At 45.5% G+C, this 18434-nt stretch overlaps 1 long non-coding RNA gene across 1 annotated transcript; it reads left to right on the top strand.

Moving 5' to 3' along the window:
• Positions 1 to 12237: 12237 nt before the first annotated feature.
• Positions 12238 to 16922, top strand: LOC144805907 (uncharacterized). Its single transcript, XR_013605624.1, has 3 exons — positions 12238 to 12291; positions 13117 to 13175; positions 16518 to 16922. It is a non-coding gene; the product is annotated as an uncharacterized LOC144805907 (long non-coding RNA).
• Positions 16923 to 18434: the final 1512 nt, after the last annotated feature.

The following is an 18434-nucleotide window of genomic DNA, read 5'->3' as shown; positions in this document are numbered from 1 at the left end:
ATGCATCCTGTGAGGGGAGGAGGGGGTGGGGTGGGTTATTGAAGCACAGGCGTCGGGCACAGGGCCCTCTTCTCCTGGGAGTTGTACCAGAGATGAGAGGGGCTGTTGCTGCATCCTGTGAGGGGAGGAGGGGGTGGGGTGGGTTATTGAAGCCCAGACGTCGGGCACAGGGCCCTCTTCTCCTGGGAGTTGTACCAGAGACGAGAGGTGCTGCTGATGCATCCTGTGAGGGGAGGAGGGGGTGGGGTGGGTTATTGAAGCGCAGGCGTCGGGCACAGGGCCTCTTCTCCTGGGAGTTGTACCAGAGACGAGAGGGGCTGCTGATGCATCCTGTGAGGGGAGGAGGGGGTGGGGTGGGTTATTGAAGCACAGGCGTCGGGCACAGGGCCCTCTTCTCCTGGGAGTTGTACCAGAGATGAGAGGGGCTGTTGCTGCATCCTGTGAGGTGAGGAGGGGGGTGGGGTGGGTTATTGAAGCACAGGCGTCGGGCACAGGGCCCTTTTCTCCTGGGAGTTGTACCAGAGACGAGAGGGGCTGCTGCCGCATCCTGTGAGGGGAGGAGGGGGTGGGGAGGGTTATTGAAGCCCAGGCGTCGGGCACAGGGCCCTCTTCTCCTGGGAGTTGTACCAGAGGCGAGAGGTGCTGCTGCTGCATCCTGTGAGGTGGGGAGGGGGTGGGGTGGGTTATTGAAGCACAGGCGTCGGTCACAGGGCCCTCTTCTCCTGGGCTTTGTACCAGAGACGAGAGGTGCTGCTGCTGCATCCTGTGAGGTGGGGAGGGGGTGAGGTGGGTTATTGAAGCACAGGCGTCGGGCACAGGGCCCTCTTCTCCTGGGAGTTGTACCAGAGACGAGAGGTGCTGCTGCTGCATCCTGTGAGGTGGGGAGGGGGTGGGGTGGGTTATTGAAGCACAGGCGTCGGTCACAGGGCCCTCTTCTCCTGGGCTTTGTACCAGAGACGAGAGGGGCTGCTGCTGCATCCTGTGAGGTGAGGAGGGGGTGGGGAGGGTTATTGAAGCACAGGCGTGGGGCACAGGGCCTCTACTCCTGGGAGTTGGACCAGAGACGAGAGGTGCTGCTGCTGCATCCTGTGAGGTGAGGAGGGGGTGGGGTGGGTTATTGAAGCACAGGCATCGGGCACAGGGCCCTCTTCTCCTGGGAGTTGTACCAGAGACGAGAAGGGCTGGTTCTGCATCCTGTGAGGTGGGGAGGGGGTGGGGAGGGTTATTGAAGCGCAGGCGTCGGACACAGGGCCCTCTTCTCCTGGGAGTTGTGCCAGAGACGAGAGGTGCTGCTGCTGCATCCTGTGAGCGGAGGAGGGGGGTGGGGTGGGTTATTGAAGCACAGGCGTCGGTCACAGGGCCCTCTTCTCCTGGGAGTTGTACCAGAGACGAGAGGGCATGCTGATGCATCCTGTGAGGTGAGGGGGGGGGGGGGTGGGAGGGTTATTGAAGCACAGGCGTCGGGCACAGGGCCCCCTTCTCCTGGGAGTTGTACCAGAGACGAGAGGGGCTGCTGCTGCATCCTGTGAGGGGAGGAATCAATGGGTCACCAAGGGCAGAGACAGCACAAGCTGCTAGACGGGTGTTTGAAGGCTAGAGTGAAGCCTCCCCCTAACTGCCGTGGTTCCCGAGGAGACAAGTCTTACATAATGTAGAGGTACAATGTGACCTACTACCACAAAACGAATCAGGTTACAAATTTACCTTTTCCTTTTTTTCACTTAATCACTTTACGGTCCTGAGGAAAGCCGACTGACCAACAGGCAGATAAGGCTGAAACATGTCGACCACTTTTAACCTCACAAGATTAGTGCGCTAGAATTCCTAAATAATTCCATAGCGACACGCCTTAACCTTCTACCCGAATCCAGAAATATTAAAGTTAAACCTCTGGCTTTCCGGGTATTTTAGAACACCTTTATAGCACTATTTCACTTATTCACCATCACTACTGTTTTAACCAATGGTACAACCTCCTGGCCGAGGGTGCAAACAAAAACTGACCCAAGGATTACGCACGGACACGTGTTACAAGAAGCGGGGACACATCATATACCGCTACACGACTCTGAAAAAACACGTGTATGAGGGTCTTTTATTTGGGAGACACCTACCGATCCACCTGCAGACCTTGGTTATGCAGGACCAGTGATCCTTAGAAAAAACAATAACCTTCATATTGGTAAATAATTCGTAGGAGCCACCGATGAAAAAGACGTGAATCGTATTAAAATTGAGACCACTTACAAACTGGTCAGTACTTAGCATAACCAGTGCGTCGTGATTTTGGCTGTGTTAACCGCGACAGCGCGGCGCGAATTTTCGCGCTGTGCTGAAGATTCGAAAACCGGGTGTGGTCATGACGGAACGGTTCCGTCATCAGCACAGCTCAACCGAAGCTGATGACGGAACCGTTCCGTCATAAGCATCGAAGGGGTTAATTTAAAAATCGTTGTTTTCAGTAATTGACCATGCTGGTTAGGTTGCTTGGCAATAATAAGACATTGGGGGTAAAATCCGATGTGAGATCTACGGCCTTCCTGCTCCATATGAACGTCTACCGGGTCAGCCAAAATCACGGCGCGCTATAATACAGAAGTCACAACTCCTCACTTTGCCTACCAGGCCTGAATTCTGTTTCTGTCTGTTTACACAGAAAGGGCCCGATTCACAGAACTAACTTAAGACAAAATCCTAAACTTTCTACTTTCGGTATTCACAGAAGTTAGGATTTTGTCTTAAGTTTGTCTTAAGACAAACTTAAGACAGACTTAAGACAGACTTAAGACAGACTTAAGACAGACTTAAGACAAACTTAAGACAGACTTAAGACAAACTTAAGTTAGGATTTCGTCTTAAGTTTGTCTTAAGTCTGTCTTAAGTCTGTCTTAAGTCTCTTAAGTTTGTCTTAAGACTGTCTTAAGTCTGTCTTAAGTTTGTCTTAAGTTTGTCTTAAGTCTGTCTTTATTCAGACAAAATCCTAACTTCTGTGAATACCAAAAGTAGTAAGTTTAGGATTTTGTCTTAAGTTAATTCTGTGAATCAGCCCCCTTATCTCTACAGTGATTGCATTAATCAATTGCTGTTCTATAAAGTAAACATAATACATTTCCCATTTGCAATTTCCTAGAATGCATATCCCATCAATTTCTTTAATTGGAACGATTCATCATCTTTCATTTATATGCGTGCATATTTTGTATGTAGTTGACGAAAAAAGAAAACTAATAAAATAGTTTTAGAATATTTTTCCTTGTTTCTGTTCTGCTGTGTAACATAGGGTGCATTTATGCATTGTGGTATCCGCAGCCTCGTATTTCACTACAAATTTTTGACTGTCTTTAGTGCAGGGCATATTTCATGGAATGCTAAGAGCTTGGCCCTTATGCCTGCCTAAAGCTGAAAGTGAGTAACATCGTTCCTGGTAATTACCACATTAATACTGTTTATTTTTTGTGTGAAATAAGTAACCCTGGATTTTTTTTTGCATCTCAATCTGAAAAATAAATGAGGAGAAACATGCCTGTCTCCGATTCCCCATATGCTGCAGACTGTAACAAGGCAAAATGGACTTATTAGTAATTTAAATATAGCCTACATTTGAATTGATGAAAGATAAAGCTAGATTATTTTTAGCCAGTGCTTTAAACGGGGGGGAAATAGTGCAGGTGCTCATTTAAATGTGCTGAGTGGGCGGGTCTTGGGGGCGGGGCTTAGGTGAAGACATGCCGATACTTCTTGACTTCTATACTACTTGCAGCACCCACCAAAACACATGAGAAATGTCTAACAATAAACAAAGAAGGTTTGTTTACTCATTACACAACTAAAGCCAAACGAGGTGATATATTAACATTTTCTTGTTTTGTAATATTTGCAACATCAATACTGTTAATTGCTGTTGCGTGGCACAATGCTATATATTCTCGAGCGACACAGAAAGAAACTAGCAGACGTGTACACACAAGCATACCCTACATTTCCTTTAATATATTTTCCAAGAGTGTCGCTATTTGCTCCCCTTTCTCTCATATTTCTCTCACACAAAAACAATCACAGGCAAGCAGACAAACATAAGCAGACGCTTACACAAAAGAGTCAGGTGGAATTAAAGCCATTTGAGCCTCGTTACATCCCATGGCTTTCTTAATAGCGCTGTCATCGGGCTGCCTCGATTTCTGTGTTTGCAACACGGCATGATGGCGAACACCCGGACGGTATGCAAATGAGCCCAAGCTGAATAGTTCAGTGGGGGCTCGGCTCAGGTCTACAGAAGTGCCTTAGCTGTCAGAGAGGCCGCCAGCACCAGCGTTTCATGAGTACCAGTACTCTTCTCAGCAGAAGAGAAGTGCCGGTACTCAGAGTGATAAAACTAAGAAGTGCTGGTACTCAGAGTGATAAAACTAAGAAGTGCCGGTACTCAGAGTGATAAAACTCAGAAGTGCGGGTACTCAGTACCTGTGAGTACCGGCCCATTTAAAGCACTTATTTTAGCTAGAACGAAATGGGAGCTTATCATGTAAATCGAAAGTGTTCGATTCTCTATAGGGTGTATTCCTGCAGAAGCCACAATAATACATGGGATACCTACACACCATGCACATACGTCGTACTCTTAAGCAGCTTCATCTTGGGACTTGCTGAGCGACTTATTTGATCCCTTCTTTACTCTCAGCAGATGCAGAAAATGATGCTCTTGTCTAGTTCAAGAATAACAACATGAGTGCGGCCCCCTGGGGCTGCTCAGCTGTAGAATTAAAAAATATCCTGCCTGCAGTGAGACAAAGACCCTTGGTCCTCAGGACACACGTGCCAAATGCAGGTGAATCTGTTTTGATTTCAGATTCCACTGGGACGGACCCTAGCGGGCATGAATGAATGAATGAATGGACACGTGAAAAGCGCATGGGTACCAAAGGCCTCCCACCGCTAGAGAGTGCATGGGAGTCTGTCTGCCAGTGCTGGTAGCTGCTCAGCCGTGGGGCTGCAGGATTACTTGCATGAAAACATCCTGCCTGCAAACAGAAACTCCTTGCCACACTTCAGCGTGACCCATGGCCTTCTCAATGCTGGTGGTCACCAGTGCAGCGCATGGACTTTACTGTATCACTCTGACTGGGGCGGGCATGGCAAGTTACCAGAAAGCTGCCGACTGTTAGTGGTCAGTCTGATCCCGCATGGCAACAGCTGGGTGGACGCCCTCTCGTAAAACAACAACAGGGAAGGCGCGGGCTCCCTGATCCAAGGGGGTGCTGGCTGCAGGACCTGGAATTGTTTGTGACAGACGCCCTCAAGCTCAGCTAGAATCATTGATTCGCCTGCAGGCACCAACATGCCTTTATGAGGCCCTGCAGTGTAAACAGTCACTGCCACGCGAGGCAGCAGGCTGTTGACCCAGCGCAGGCCAGGATGAGCAGGCAATACTGTGCAGCTGAGCGAATAGAGAGCGCCTCGTGCCGGGGTCAAGAGCACTATACAGGCAGGCTGATGCATGTTAGTGTAGTGAGGCAGTCACCAGCGTGAACATGCGTGTGTCTAACGCCGGATGAGTGACCTTGGCAGGGCTGCCCCTGCGCTCAGTCCAAACACTCCCGATTACCCGAGGTCCCAAGCGGCCACTTCACAATATTTTGGGCCTGGAGGCTCGAGGAAGAAGAGACGAGCAGACTCTGATCTATCTGGACCCACTTCCAGCCTCTGTCATTCCCACAGCTGTGCTGACATTATCAACACAACTGTAACTTCCACGTGACACGAGACTCTCCTGTAAAGCGCTCGAGCACCGCTGGGTGACGTCCGCGGTGTGAATATAAAATAAATACATACATAAACAGATAGCATTGGCAGTGCCTCTTAGACAGATACACTATCATTGTGCAGAATAGTGTCACCGGCTCCGCGCATGCGCACCGCTGCTGCAAGTGTCTCCACGATCTGAGCATGCGCAGAACAACAGGACGGATGAGGTCTTGAGAACGGGTGGAACGGCAGTGAGTGTAACAAGAATCTGGGCATGCGCAGTACAGAAGAATGGGCCACTTTGAAAGCTGGGCATGCGTCAGAACCGTGAGCGATTAGTGTGCCGTATTATGGACATGCGCAGTACAACAGGAAGCAGGGGGTCTCCGAGAACACGTAGAACAGCAGGGAGCGTAACAACAATCTGGGCATGCGCAGTACAACGGTCCCAAGTCTACGAGACAGGGGCATGCGCAGTAAAACCGCCGAATGGTTAGTATTCCGTATTATACATATGCGCAGTACAATCATGACAGAATAGAATACCATATTGTGGAGCTGCGCACTACAATCATGAATGATTAGTATCTTTGCGCTAGACATGCGCAATACAGCCGTGAGGGACCCAACCATGCAGTGAACATGCGCAGTACAGCCATCAGTGAGTAGTGTTCCTGTTGTGCGCATGCACAATACAATCGTGAATGGATAGTGCACAGCTCTTGTTTACATTCAGGAGTGACAGGAAAAGGCACCAACGAAATGTAGAATATCTGTGGAGACGCCTAAAGCGGGAACTCCAGCGCAACTGAAAGAATAGACAAAGCTAGAGGTTAATAAGCCGGCTGTGGGCTCTGAAAAGGGGCATTCTGACCTCCATTGGTGTGGAACTATTTTTTTTTTTGTTGCATGTTTTTATATCGCGCGAACTCGACCCGCAGATATTGTAGCGCTCTACATGAGCACCGTATTTACATGACACATTCAGGCGCGGGGAGATGAAGTGATTTGCCCAGAATCACAAGATGTGGACGCGACCCGAGGCTCGAACCAGGGCGTTTATGCCGACGGACCACATCCTTGAGGCAGATCCTTCTCCCACCTCGCCACCAAGACATGGAACACTCTCCTCATCCACCTACGGCACATCCAAGACCTGCTGACCTTCAGGAGGACACTCAAGACCTGGCGCGTCGAGCAGTAGCAGCGTCTGCCCATCCCCCAGCGCCTTGAGACCCTCGCGGGTGAGTATTGCGCTTTACAAATGCTAGGATTGATTGATTGATTGATTTCTGATTCCGGCTTGAGAACTGTCTGGAAAGGCCCCTCCATGCCATTGTCTTGTCTTAAAGTGTACTGAGCGGTATATCAGTTTGGGTTGTTATCGGAATTTGGTAAGTCCCAGAGCAGCGCCGTCGACACTACTTGCAGAAGGCGCTGCACAATTTGTGATAACACAACAGAGAGACCTACGCTGCCGGGGTTTTCACTCAAACTCCGTAAATTACCTACCAGTCATGCATCCTCTTTTGTAGGAAGCATTTTCCAGTCACCTGAAGAGCTGTCATTTATTTGGCTGCTCATGTCATATGTTTTTGGGGCCTCCCAGCTTGAGTCTTTTGTACACCGCTTGTCCAAAGGACTGTGCAGTGTTTCTTGTTCTTTGAGCCGCCCGCCTCTGAATGGCTTAGAGTTGTTTCACCTTATGTTGGCTCTGCCGCCTGGAGAGTTTACTCTACTTCTGTCAGGCTTCTTACCTGGACAGTATTATCCGCTTCTGCTAGACTTGTGATGTTTGGTTCTGCCATGACATGCTGTTCATTCTTCCAGGCCTGTAACCTGTACTCTTATTTATTTCTTCAGTACCCATTAATAGATTGTGTTTGGCTTAAGGTTTTTGCACCTGGGGTATTTTCCAAACAACACCTGCAACTTTAACGGAATACTGTCCCATAGCATAGGTCTGTCTTCCACCATGTCTTCTGTTTCCAAAGGCCTTGCGACTGGCAACATGGTGATTTCTGTAGTCTTGTTAAGGATGGAGTGTTGATAATTTCTTCAGGCCGCTCGTATTTAGTATACTCACATTCACTACATTTATGTGGCTTTCCACAACAGTTATACAGCACCAAAGTAATAAATTATGTGGCCAATTTGAGTAAATTACGCGGCTACAAGAGGCCAATGATGTGAAGCATATTACCATTAAGTAACTATTCAGAACCGCTTGGTGTGTTTGGTATTCTTCTCAACTCTGAATGCCTTGTTGAATAACAATGATGCGAATTTGAGTGTATATTAAAAGTGAACAAATGATAATGAATTCCTGTGAACTCGATGTGCCATGGGGGGGTAGGCCTGGAGGGAGGCCACGAGGAGTGTGGGCACGTGCAAGGGGGGAGTTTTGGGCCCTCAGACAGACCGTGTCACGATGGGGGAGATGGTGCACAGGCGGTTTTGGAAGCCCGCAGTGGCATTGTGGCTTATGGCTGTCAGGCTGCAAACACCGTCACTTTTGATTCGACAGTGGTCTATGTTTTATGGTCAGAGTAGCACCCTAGAGCTACGCTTCACTGTTTTGCAGAATGCATGTGGCACGGTTGTTGCAGTGCCCGGAAGGGGTTGGAGAGCTTTGGTGGTCGGTGAAACAGGGGTTCAGTTGAGTCAGTGGTTCCTCCCCCTCAGCATTTCTGGTGCATCTGGGTTGGGGTTTGCGGTGCCAGACGTGGGGGTGCTGCGCCCATGAGTGGGCCCAGGGAAGCCTGCGTTTGGATTGTTGGTGTGGCCTACTGGTGGGTTCAGTCGAGGGCACTAGGCACTTTGCAGGTGTGATGGCAGCGCAGGACATGGTTTTGCCTCTTTACCAGGGATGACGTCGCAGTGGATGGTGGTTGGTGTTTGTGGGGCTAGTACCGGAGGTGGCGTGGATGTGGGCTGCGTGGCTTGTTCACGTGTTGAGGGTGCAGTGCCGGTCACTCAGGGTTGGTGGCTTTGGACAAGCGCTGAAGTTCCTTGGAGGGGTGCTTTGGGGTTGCTCTGGCAGGAGGGGCGGCTGGTGCAATGTGAAGTGGCAGTATTGCATGATATGGCTGGGAGGCCTTATAGGGCAATACTACCACCATACACAGGAGAGGAGCGCAGATTTACACTTAGCTTGGTCCTGGTAGTGTGTCACAGAGCAGCCAGGCACACTAAGTTGAGCATTTCACAGTACAAACATTGACAATATGTAAATGCCGCCACTCGAAAGAAATCCGGACACAATGTAGAAAAAAAATAGATTATATTATTAGATAATTTTAGACACTAAAACAAACTTTGAATCTTGAAGATACCTTGAGTTGTAAATTTAAAAAGCGTTTAAAAATCAATGCAATAAAAACTGTCAAATTTCCACCTTTGAAGCTCGGGGTGAAGGTCATTGAGAATAAGTAAATGCCGCCACTCGAAAAAAATCCGGACACCAATGTTGTAAATTTAAAAAGCGTTTAAAAATCAACGCAATACAAACTGTCAAATTTCCACCATTGAAGCTCGGGGTGAAGGTCATTGAGAATATTTACCTCTAATTACTGAAAATCTTGAAGAGCCCTGGGCTGGATCCTCTTGGAGTGGAAGGAAAAAACAAAGACCAGGCCGACTCGGGCTCTCATTGTGCCAAAGTCGAGGCATTTGAGCATCATTACATTTCATGGTATGCAATTCAGAGCACAAGATGCATAAGAACAAACATGCCAGCTGGCAAGATGGCTCAGTGAGTCGAAAGCCCGAGGGCAGAGTTGTAAAGTGGAGGTCTCGCTCAGGTGTGAGGTCTGCGTTCTTGTGCTCCCCTCGCACCCCTGTGCCTCGGCTCATTGGAGAGGAGGGGAGGCGCAGCTGCTGTTCATAGGGGTTCAGGCACTGCTGAAGTGGCAGAGGCTGACCTCTTGAAACAGCTCAGCTGCTTGTAATGTACGTGCTCTGGCGAACACTGGTAAAGGAGCCCATGATGCCTACGCTTTGGCACCTTTTGGGGAGTCAGGCTGTTTGCACTGTCCCTGCTACATGAAAACCGGCCCTAGGAGGTGCCCGGCTGCTCGTAAAGCTTGTGCTGCTCCCTGTGAAGCAAGGCTGCTTGTTATTTCTGTCTACCCCTTCTAAGATTGCTGGGCTCTCAGGCTTATAAGCAGCTATCACATTTGGGTTAACTGTATCCAAACCCACACAAACACACCCTGTTCTTTTGGGGCAGCTCCATGCCTGGTGCTTCAACAATAAAAGCACTACATCTGCCACACACCTACACCATCGCGTTCCCTCCTCAATATTCGCTTCTATCACCTAATGCCCGCTGCACCTCTACCCATGCCCCATTGTGCCATCTCACCTCAGCACCATACAATATGCCATGGCACCCACTTCCTGCAGAGTATGCTATGCTCTCCAAACACAATCGCAGGCAGCCCACCCCTCTCCCCTGGACCAGCCAAAAGTTCAGAAAAAATACCCCGTTCTCGTCAAGATGCTGTCACTGGTTCCGGCTGCTCTCAAAAGCGTGTTAGTGCCCCGAGGCGTGCTTCAACTCGCTGTTTTGGGGTGTCAAATTGTTACAAATTAGGTAATATTAACCTGTTAAAATTCCAACGTTGTAAGGTAATACTGACACAAAATGTGCCGCATTATGCTGCAGAATTTGCCTTTTCTTTGTGCCTAATTTAGTTAGACCTAACGCATAACTTGGCCCTCCCCTGCCGCATACTTTCAGTGACCCTACTCATACGTAATGTAAATACCAACTCTGGGGCGCCCACCATTTTAAATGCTGCAGCCCTGTCACTGCCACTGCACCACCTGTTGTGCACTCCTGAACTGCACCTATGTGTCCTTGAAGTGAGCACGGCTTGCATACAACAACCCCAAATTAATGTCACAAAATACCCATAATCCAACACAGCCGTTAATGAGTTAAAAAAGGAATTTTCCTCTAGGCGCTGCAATTTAACATGACGCCGGCCACAGCATTGCTGCTCGCTTCCTAAGTATTCACCTATCACTTCTAAGTTTAGGAAACGTAGGACATACATTAAATGCAAAAATTAATTAAATTCCATGCTTTGTGGGTGAGAACCTACTTTCTATGGATATTTATTTGTCTATCTGTTTGTGTCTTCTACAGTTTCTATAGTCCCACTATGTCTGCTGGTTTATATGTTGTGGCTCTGATCTTCAAAAAAGAAGTTCACAAACAAGGTTTAGACATGGCATGAAATTACAATTAGGCTTAAGTTCTGTGAAAGTAAGATTCAGAACAGGGGATTCGATATAATGTCAGCCTACTTACTGCACAGAAAAATCATAGTATGAAGCACATACTTCGCACAGCATTGCTGGCCTCCTTCTGCCTCCCCTCCACTCCCTTCCTGCCTTTCTATGATACAATCCTCTAGTCTTCTTTTCTCTCTCATTATTCTCCACAACATCCACTCTCTAATGCCTTATGTTCTTCCTCTTCATCAGCTATTACTTGCTTACAGTCACTTCATTCCTCTCTCCTTCTCTTACTTCACTCCTTTCTCTTCTCCTGTCCTCCTTCCCTTCTCCTCATTACTTACATCACCTCGACCCCACTCTCTTTTTCGCCTCATACTCCCTCTCTTTCTCGTTCACTGATTACTTCTTTTGTCTCCTTTCATTGTTTTCCTTCATACACAAACTACCTATCCCTCTCATTCTTACTTTCTATCTATTTTATACAGCTCTCAGCCCTATCTATTCACCTTACCACATATTGACAATACACAAATAACACTACATACCACAGAATTCCACCTCACACAATTCAACAACTAACAATTCCAATTCAAACCACATAATTCTACTTCAAACTACATACATCCACTCCACTCCAAACAACTAAACATAAATAAAAAACAACATCATTTACAACGTCAAAAATTCAAACTTCCACAAATGCGAGACCGAATGCATTGCAAATGCTTCTTTTTCTTTACAGGAAATCTTGTTTCTTTGTGAAACTCTCCTATACATATAGTGGAGAAGCGTGGCTCAATGGTTAGAGCGTCAGACCCTGATGCAGAGGTCTGGTCCAGCACCAGGGTTCAATTCCCGCCTCGGCGGGTCTTGGGCTCAATGCCCTCGGACCTGATAATTCTCGCCTCGGTGCCTATTCTAATCATGGGTCCCACTCTGCAACTCTGGGCAATAGCTGGCTTAATCCCCACAACGGCCCCAACAGCGCTGGGATGCCTGGCTTCACCTTTGGGGTGCCCAGGAGTGGACATTTCAAAGGGAAAAGGGTTCCACAGCGGTATGTGTACAGCGCCAGGAAACCCCAGTTGGAGTATCAGTGCGCTTTACAAGTACACATTCATTTCATTTCATACATGATGTGGAAAGCTTTGAGAATTTGGGATATGAGCACAGTGTGAGTTTATTAGACACATCATAAGATATAAAATGTTGGTTTTCATTTCAGATATTGTATGTCTGAATACTTGTGATACCTTTAGGCACAGGATGTCTGCCTTGGAATGAGCTATTTCTTCCACCTAGGTAAGAGGTATAAATTGAACATTAGTCACTATTTTGAGTAATAGGAGTAGTTGTGTGGCTTTCTTTTGCTATTTGATTTAAATATTCACTTTTTACAATCTGTTTATGGATAACTGTTCTCCTAACACAGGTGTTCTCTTCAGTGGTCACTAGGTGTCTTCTCTTTGGTATTGAATGACGCACTACTCAAACTCTTTCCTTTTGATGGTTTCTCTTGTTTGTGGTTGCACGGTTCTTAACTATAATTTTAATCTCAAGAAATAACACACACTTTTGTGCACCAGGGATACAGTGGTTGATTACTACATGAGAATGAGATTATGTGCTCAAGTATGTTTTTACTCTGTTTACTAGAGGCCCTGCTGAAGTTGATGGTAGATATACCATATTGAAGAAACACGAGTTGGCTACAAAGGTTATCAAGACTGCTGGATGCATGTGGAAATATGAAATAAAGCACTACTGATTACACTGGACATTGGACTGTAGGACATTGAATAACTCTTAATTTTGGTGTTCAGGGGATCTTATAATTTAGTGTCGGAAGTCCTGGCTCCCTATTGGAGTGTTTGGTGGCCACATCTTCTCCTTGGAGCACCTCTATGAATTAGCTGTTTCAGATAAATTGGGTACACACATGTTTGCGCAATCTTATGACCTTGCCACTTGTCTATCTTAAGTTGTATGCTGTAACTTTCATTCGTTGTTTCTTAGTTCTGCTAATTTCACAAAACTATATTGATTACCTCTTGCTGTTTTTAGGTTTATCAGTTAATTCAATATCATCCATGTGTGAGTGTGGCTAAAGTATCTGTTCTCCTGCAGATTGGTACGCCTGATTTTAGGAGTGTCAGCTGAGGTATACTTTCAGGATAACAAGCAAGGTACGTAGCATCTAATGGGGAAGTGGAAATGGCAAAAAAAGAATCACTGACATTATTTATGTTTTTCTTGTTCAGATATGATCTACTGTCTGAAGGGTGGCTGACTCACAAACCTTCAGATGCTAAGGATTGCTGACTTACAACCCTTCAGATGCTAAGGATTGCTGACTCACAAGCCTTCAAATGCTAAGGATTGCTGACTCACAAACCTTCAGATGCTAAGGATTGCTGACTCACAAACCTTCAGATGCTAAGGATTGCTGACTCACAAGCCTTCAGATGCTAAGGATTGCTGACTCACAGACCATCAGATGCTAAGGATTGCTGACTCACAAAACTTCAGATGCTAAGAATTAATGACTCACAAGTTCTCAGTTGCTGATTCACAGGTTCCTAGTGCTGAGGATTGTTTTCAGGAGCTAAAGGTTACTGACTGGTTACCAGAAGGCCAGGTCCGTCAGTTAGAATTGCGAGTGTCACCAAAGATGTGTCTTCTCCGTGAACATCTGCAAGGGTTGACACAGATGTCACTATCGCTGTGTCTTGAATACTAAACCATGTTCAAATTTGCCACCTGTCTCACTGGTTCTGTTTCCTCCTATGGGATTGATAGTTCTCGCTAGAACAGAGCAGATTTAGAGGAACCCACTGCCACATGACATTTATTAGAATCAGTATATCCTCTTCTAAAAAGCCACAAGCAGAACAAGGTCCAGGCGGGTGGACCATGCAATGATCTTCCATGAAGCAGATCGTTGCCATGCTGACCAATTCATAACAGGCAGGAAGCGGCCAAATGATCTGACAGTACCAGTTGGAACCAGGTACTCTCTGGTGAATAAGCCACTGACAGTAATCTCTCTTCACATTGGCTGAGAGTGTAGTGCCAGCACTGAGACAGCAGAACTTTTTCACTCGGCTCAATCCAACCTTGCAATAAAGCGAGAATTAATCGAAAAATGTTAGTGTAACACATGAGACTTGTCCTTACGGCAAAATGTCTGTATGACCACTATAAATATTTGTATTTTCACTTGAATGCATGTACTACAAATATGCTTCATAAGGTCAATTTTAATATTGATAAATATTGGATCCACGGAAGACACAATTTGTAATTTACAGGTATCAATTGCAGAGTAGTAGCAAAAGTCACCACGTTTTGTGACATTAAGACTGCGCTGTTGAATAAACCCCGGGTTCATTGCCACCCATTAAATTTGTAATCGTTCCGTAAAAGTTCCTTTTGATGCTGAGCCTAAATTTGTTCTCAAATGAGTATTTTGATTAACTGTACCACATATTTTTTATCAGTTTTGAGTGGTCACATTCTTGGAAGCAGTTTAATTACATTTCAACTGAGCTCTAAAGAAGTACAGTAATTACAACTGTAATTACAAATTTTCCCTGTGGTCAAGTTCATGGAGACCCCAGCAGTTCTACTTTTCCCCTAGAAGAGGTTAATCTAGTTACAAACTGTTTAGCATAACATTCAAAGAAATCAGCACAGTTGATGGCCTGGGTCTTGCCAGCTGCTTGCTCCTGAGCAGGTATATGGACTGCACCCCAGCTTCGTGTGAGCTTCATGGGTAAAGTACAGCCCTGGCACGTGCCCTGCAGGATCTAGCGTGTGCAGCATAGGCGCTGTCATTCTCCATCCTTTTCCTGAGATTTGATTAGGCCGAGCCTTATGGTTTTACTTTGCGAAGTGGCAGTTTTCACTGTCTTTCTGGATTACAGGTGGTTGTTGATGGTTCTTGGACATGAGATCCGGAGCTCAGCTGCCTGTAGGGAAGCGGAGGTTCACCCCATGCATTCTTCTTGTAAATGACGATCAGTTGTGGCGCCAGTGTAGACCGGAGTGTTGTGTTCTGTACACAACTTTTAAGGCTGTAAGGTGGATGATTCTTTGTCACAGGTGCTTCTATGCTTTAAACAGAGACTCAGCAAAGATGAACATCTAAGGATGTGAAGGCAATGAAGAGATTTTCTTTCCATAGATGATCTGGTAGTAGTTGTATAACCACTGTGTTTTTAGTACTTTGTAACATTATTGATAGGGAGAGTGAAGCTCCATAGTAGAGTCAGTTCAGAAAATCAGGACGTGAAAGGATGATAGGTGGTCACCTGGACCTTCTGAGGGAACCCTAGCTCAGGTTAGATTAGTCTTATGGTTCACATAGGATCAAAAGTGCTTCTCATCATTTGGTGTACTCGCAGAGCCTGGGAAATCCACGATCTTTTAGGAGTTACTCTAACTTCCTGAGGTCTGAGCAACCTAGAGGATGGTAGTTCTCCCAGTGTCTGCATGTGAGGATCTCTGTTGTGGATGAGTTGAGTTTAACTTCACTAGTCACATCCATTGGTCGATACATTGAACATTTTCATCTAGACTTGAGCTATTCAGACCGCTCAGACTTCCCAGTTTCAGAGGGATTGGTGTGTCATCTGCTTGGCTGCAGCACGCCCGGTTGCAATGTTTGAGGTAGGCCTTGAGAAAAGTAGAGCAATGATTGCTCTTTGGAGGTATACCTCCTGCTTTGATGTTGATATGATGTTGACATGAATAAAGAAAGCCAGGTAATGCTCATGTTGTCAGTGAGGTAAGACATTGTGATAAAATGTGCTTAACATGACAAATAAGCCCAGTAGAAAAAGTATAGGAGTATCATTCTTCCAAACTGTGGTTGTGCGGTCGGCCACGTTGGAGATCAGAGCAGATTCAATGTCTACCCAAGGGTGGATCCCAGTTTATTGGTTTGATGGTGATGTGTTTACTACAAGGACATTTCAGATCAGTTGGCTAAGAAATTAGCCATTTGAGATTTTCCATATGTGCTTGGTGGTATATGAAAGAATGCTGTCCACATGAGGTAAACTTGAATTATTTTGTGAGCATTCATGTATGCGATCAGCATTGCTCGAGTGAATCAGCAGCTGCCTAGTCAATTCAGACATACAGATTCCATGAATTAGAAGCCGCCTACATCACTATGCAAGTCATATGATTAAAGACCCAACAGTATGTATGATATCTTGGGAATACTGACTGCCTCTGGATGCTTGTTTTATTTATTTACAACATATATGTACATTTAGTTTCCACATACAAACCCCACAACTTTAGAAGTAATCTCTTGTAAAAACTTGTGTTTGAGCGTCCTTCAGCTCCTTTTTTCACTTTGATGCACAGTACTTACAGCCAAACCTGAAATTCAACTTCGAGTCTGACTTCCCTTCTCACATCTCAAAAGGCTACCGCTCTGCATTGAATATGCTCATAGATATTGTATATTTCTGCTCATTTACATGCAGTAACAAACTCCCATTTTTATTTTGCAGGTCACTGAAGTATGATTAAAAAGGGAAGCGTAATTTAATAACATGAAGCGAAAATCACCACACTGAAGAGGTTTATGTTGAAGAGGTGAAAATGTCTCAGAGCCCCAATAACTAAACAGTACCAAGAAGCCGAGGAGGAAACAGAAGTAGAGAACCCTACTGAAAGTGAAATTGATATCACTAATTCTAAGCATTCATTATACATTGCTGAACAACAATTTCTTTTATCGCAAACGTGGGTTATTAGGGTTATACAGCTCCAGAAATGAAAATGAGTAAATTAATGTCCAAACAGGTCGACTGAAAATAACCTCTTTTGTAAACTCAGTCTACATAAGGAAAGCCCTGGAGAAAAACCAAGCCATATCCGTGCATAGAACTTGAGAATTCTTGTCAGAAAGACCAATCACCTCAACGGTAGTGAACACTCTTTAGTCAGAAGAAGTAAAGAAATCCCTGGTACAAAAGAAACACACCTGGTGGAAAAGAAAGTACAAAGAAAGTCATTGTAAAAGGTCCTTTCCAGTTTCTAGCAAAAGCAATGAAGTTTGCCAAAGTTTGTTTCAGCCATGCTAAACATTGAAATGTGACACCACCAGTGCTCAGGTGCTAGCCACTGCTCTGGAGACCACACACTGGCCATTGAAGAGAAACAATATTCTGCTACCGAGAAATGTGTAATGTAATCTTCCTTCCTTTGCACATGAATAGCCTACACTAAATCAAGATAATAACTTTGTCAGTGTTTTATAACCTGCCAAATAAATGTTAGTAAAGCTCCAGTCAAAAAGTTAACCTAACTCTGCCGGACAGGCTTCATATAGACATAACATGGAGACCATATCTCCATGAGAGAAATTTTGAAAGGTTCTATAGATTAGCCTAATTTGCTTAAAGAGGTCACAACACTACAAGTCTAGATAGATTTTCTAGTAGACTCAATACAAGTGTTAAGAATAACACGTGAAGCACATTGAGAGGTTTCGGCTAACAATTATTTAAACGTCCGGATTTTGAAATCGGGTAAAGACTTAATCTGCTGTGTACTCAAGAAAAAACTAACCTGGAGACAATAACCCAAGAAAGAAATCTTTTAAGTGCTCAAAATGTGAGGATGACATTTTCTCGCCAAGATAGTATACACTAAGGAAAAACCTTACAATTACTCTAAATGTCAGAAACTCTTTTGGCAGAAATCTGATTCACTAAAGAGAATTAATACTGGATAAATCCTTTAACTAATCTGAATGTCAAAAAAGCTTTATTTGTAAAAAACCTTTCTTAACATGCAAGAGCACAAATAGGGGGAAACCTTTACAGTTCTCAGATTACCAGAACCGTGTTTGTTATGAATTCTCTCACTCAGCACGAGAGAACACATGAGGGGCAAAAACCATACCAGTGCTCTGAATGCAAGAGAACTTTCAGGCACAAACGCAGTCTCACTGAACACAAGAGAACTCACACTGGGGCGAAACCCTATGGGTGCTCTGAATGCCACAAAAGCTTCAATAGGAAAGGCAGTCTCATTAACCATGAGAGAATACACACTGGGGAAAAACCTTATCAGTGCTCTGAATGCCACAAAAGCTTCAGTAAGAAAGGCAGTCTCATTAAACATGAGAGAATACACACTGGGGAAAAACCTTATCAGTGCTCTGAATGCCAGAAAAGCTTCAGTCAGAGATGCAGTCTCACTCGACGTGAGAGAACTCACACTGGGGAAAAACCATACCAGTGCTCTGAATGGCAGAGAAGCTTCAGTGTTAAAGCGCACCTTACTCAACATGAGAGAACTCACACTGATGAAAAACCTTATAAGTGTTCTGAATGCCAGAAAAGCTTCAGTCAGATATTCAGTCTCACTCGACATGAGACAACACAGTATGCAGAAACCTTATCAGTGCCCTGAATGCC

The sequence above is a fragment of the Lissotriton helveticus genome (assembly GCF_964261635.1).
Source record: "Lissotriton helveticus chromosome 1_1 unlocalized genomic scaffold, aLisHel1.1 SUPER_1_unloc_32, whole genome shotgun sequence".
NCBI classification, from domain to species: Eukaryota; Metazoa; Chordata; class Amphibia; order Caudata; family Salamandridae; genus Lissotriton; species Lissotriton helveticus.
The sequence above is the reverse complement of the archived record's forward strand: the minus strand, read 5'-3'. Positions and strand labels throughout refer to the sequence as shown.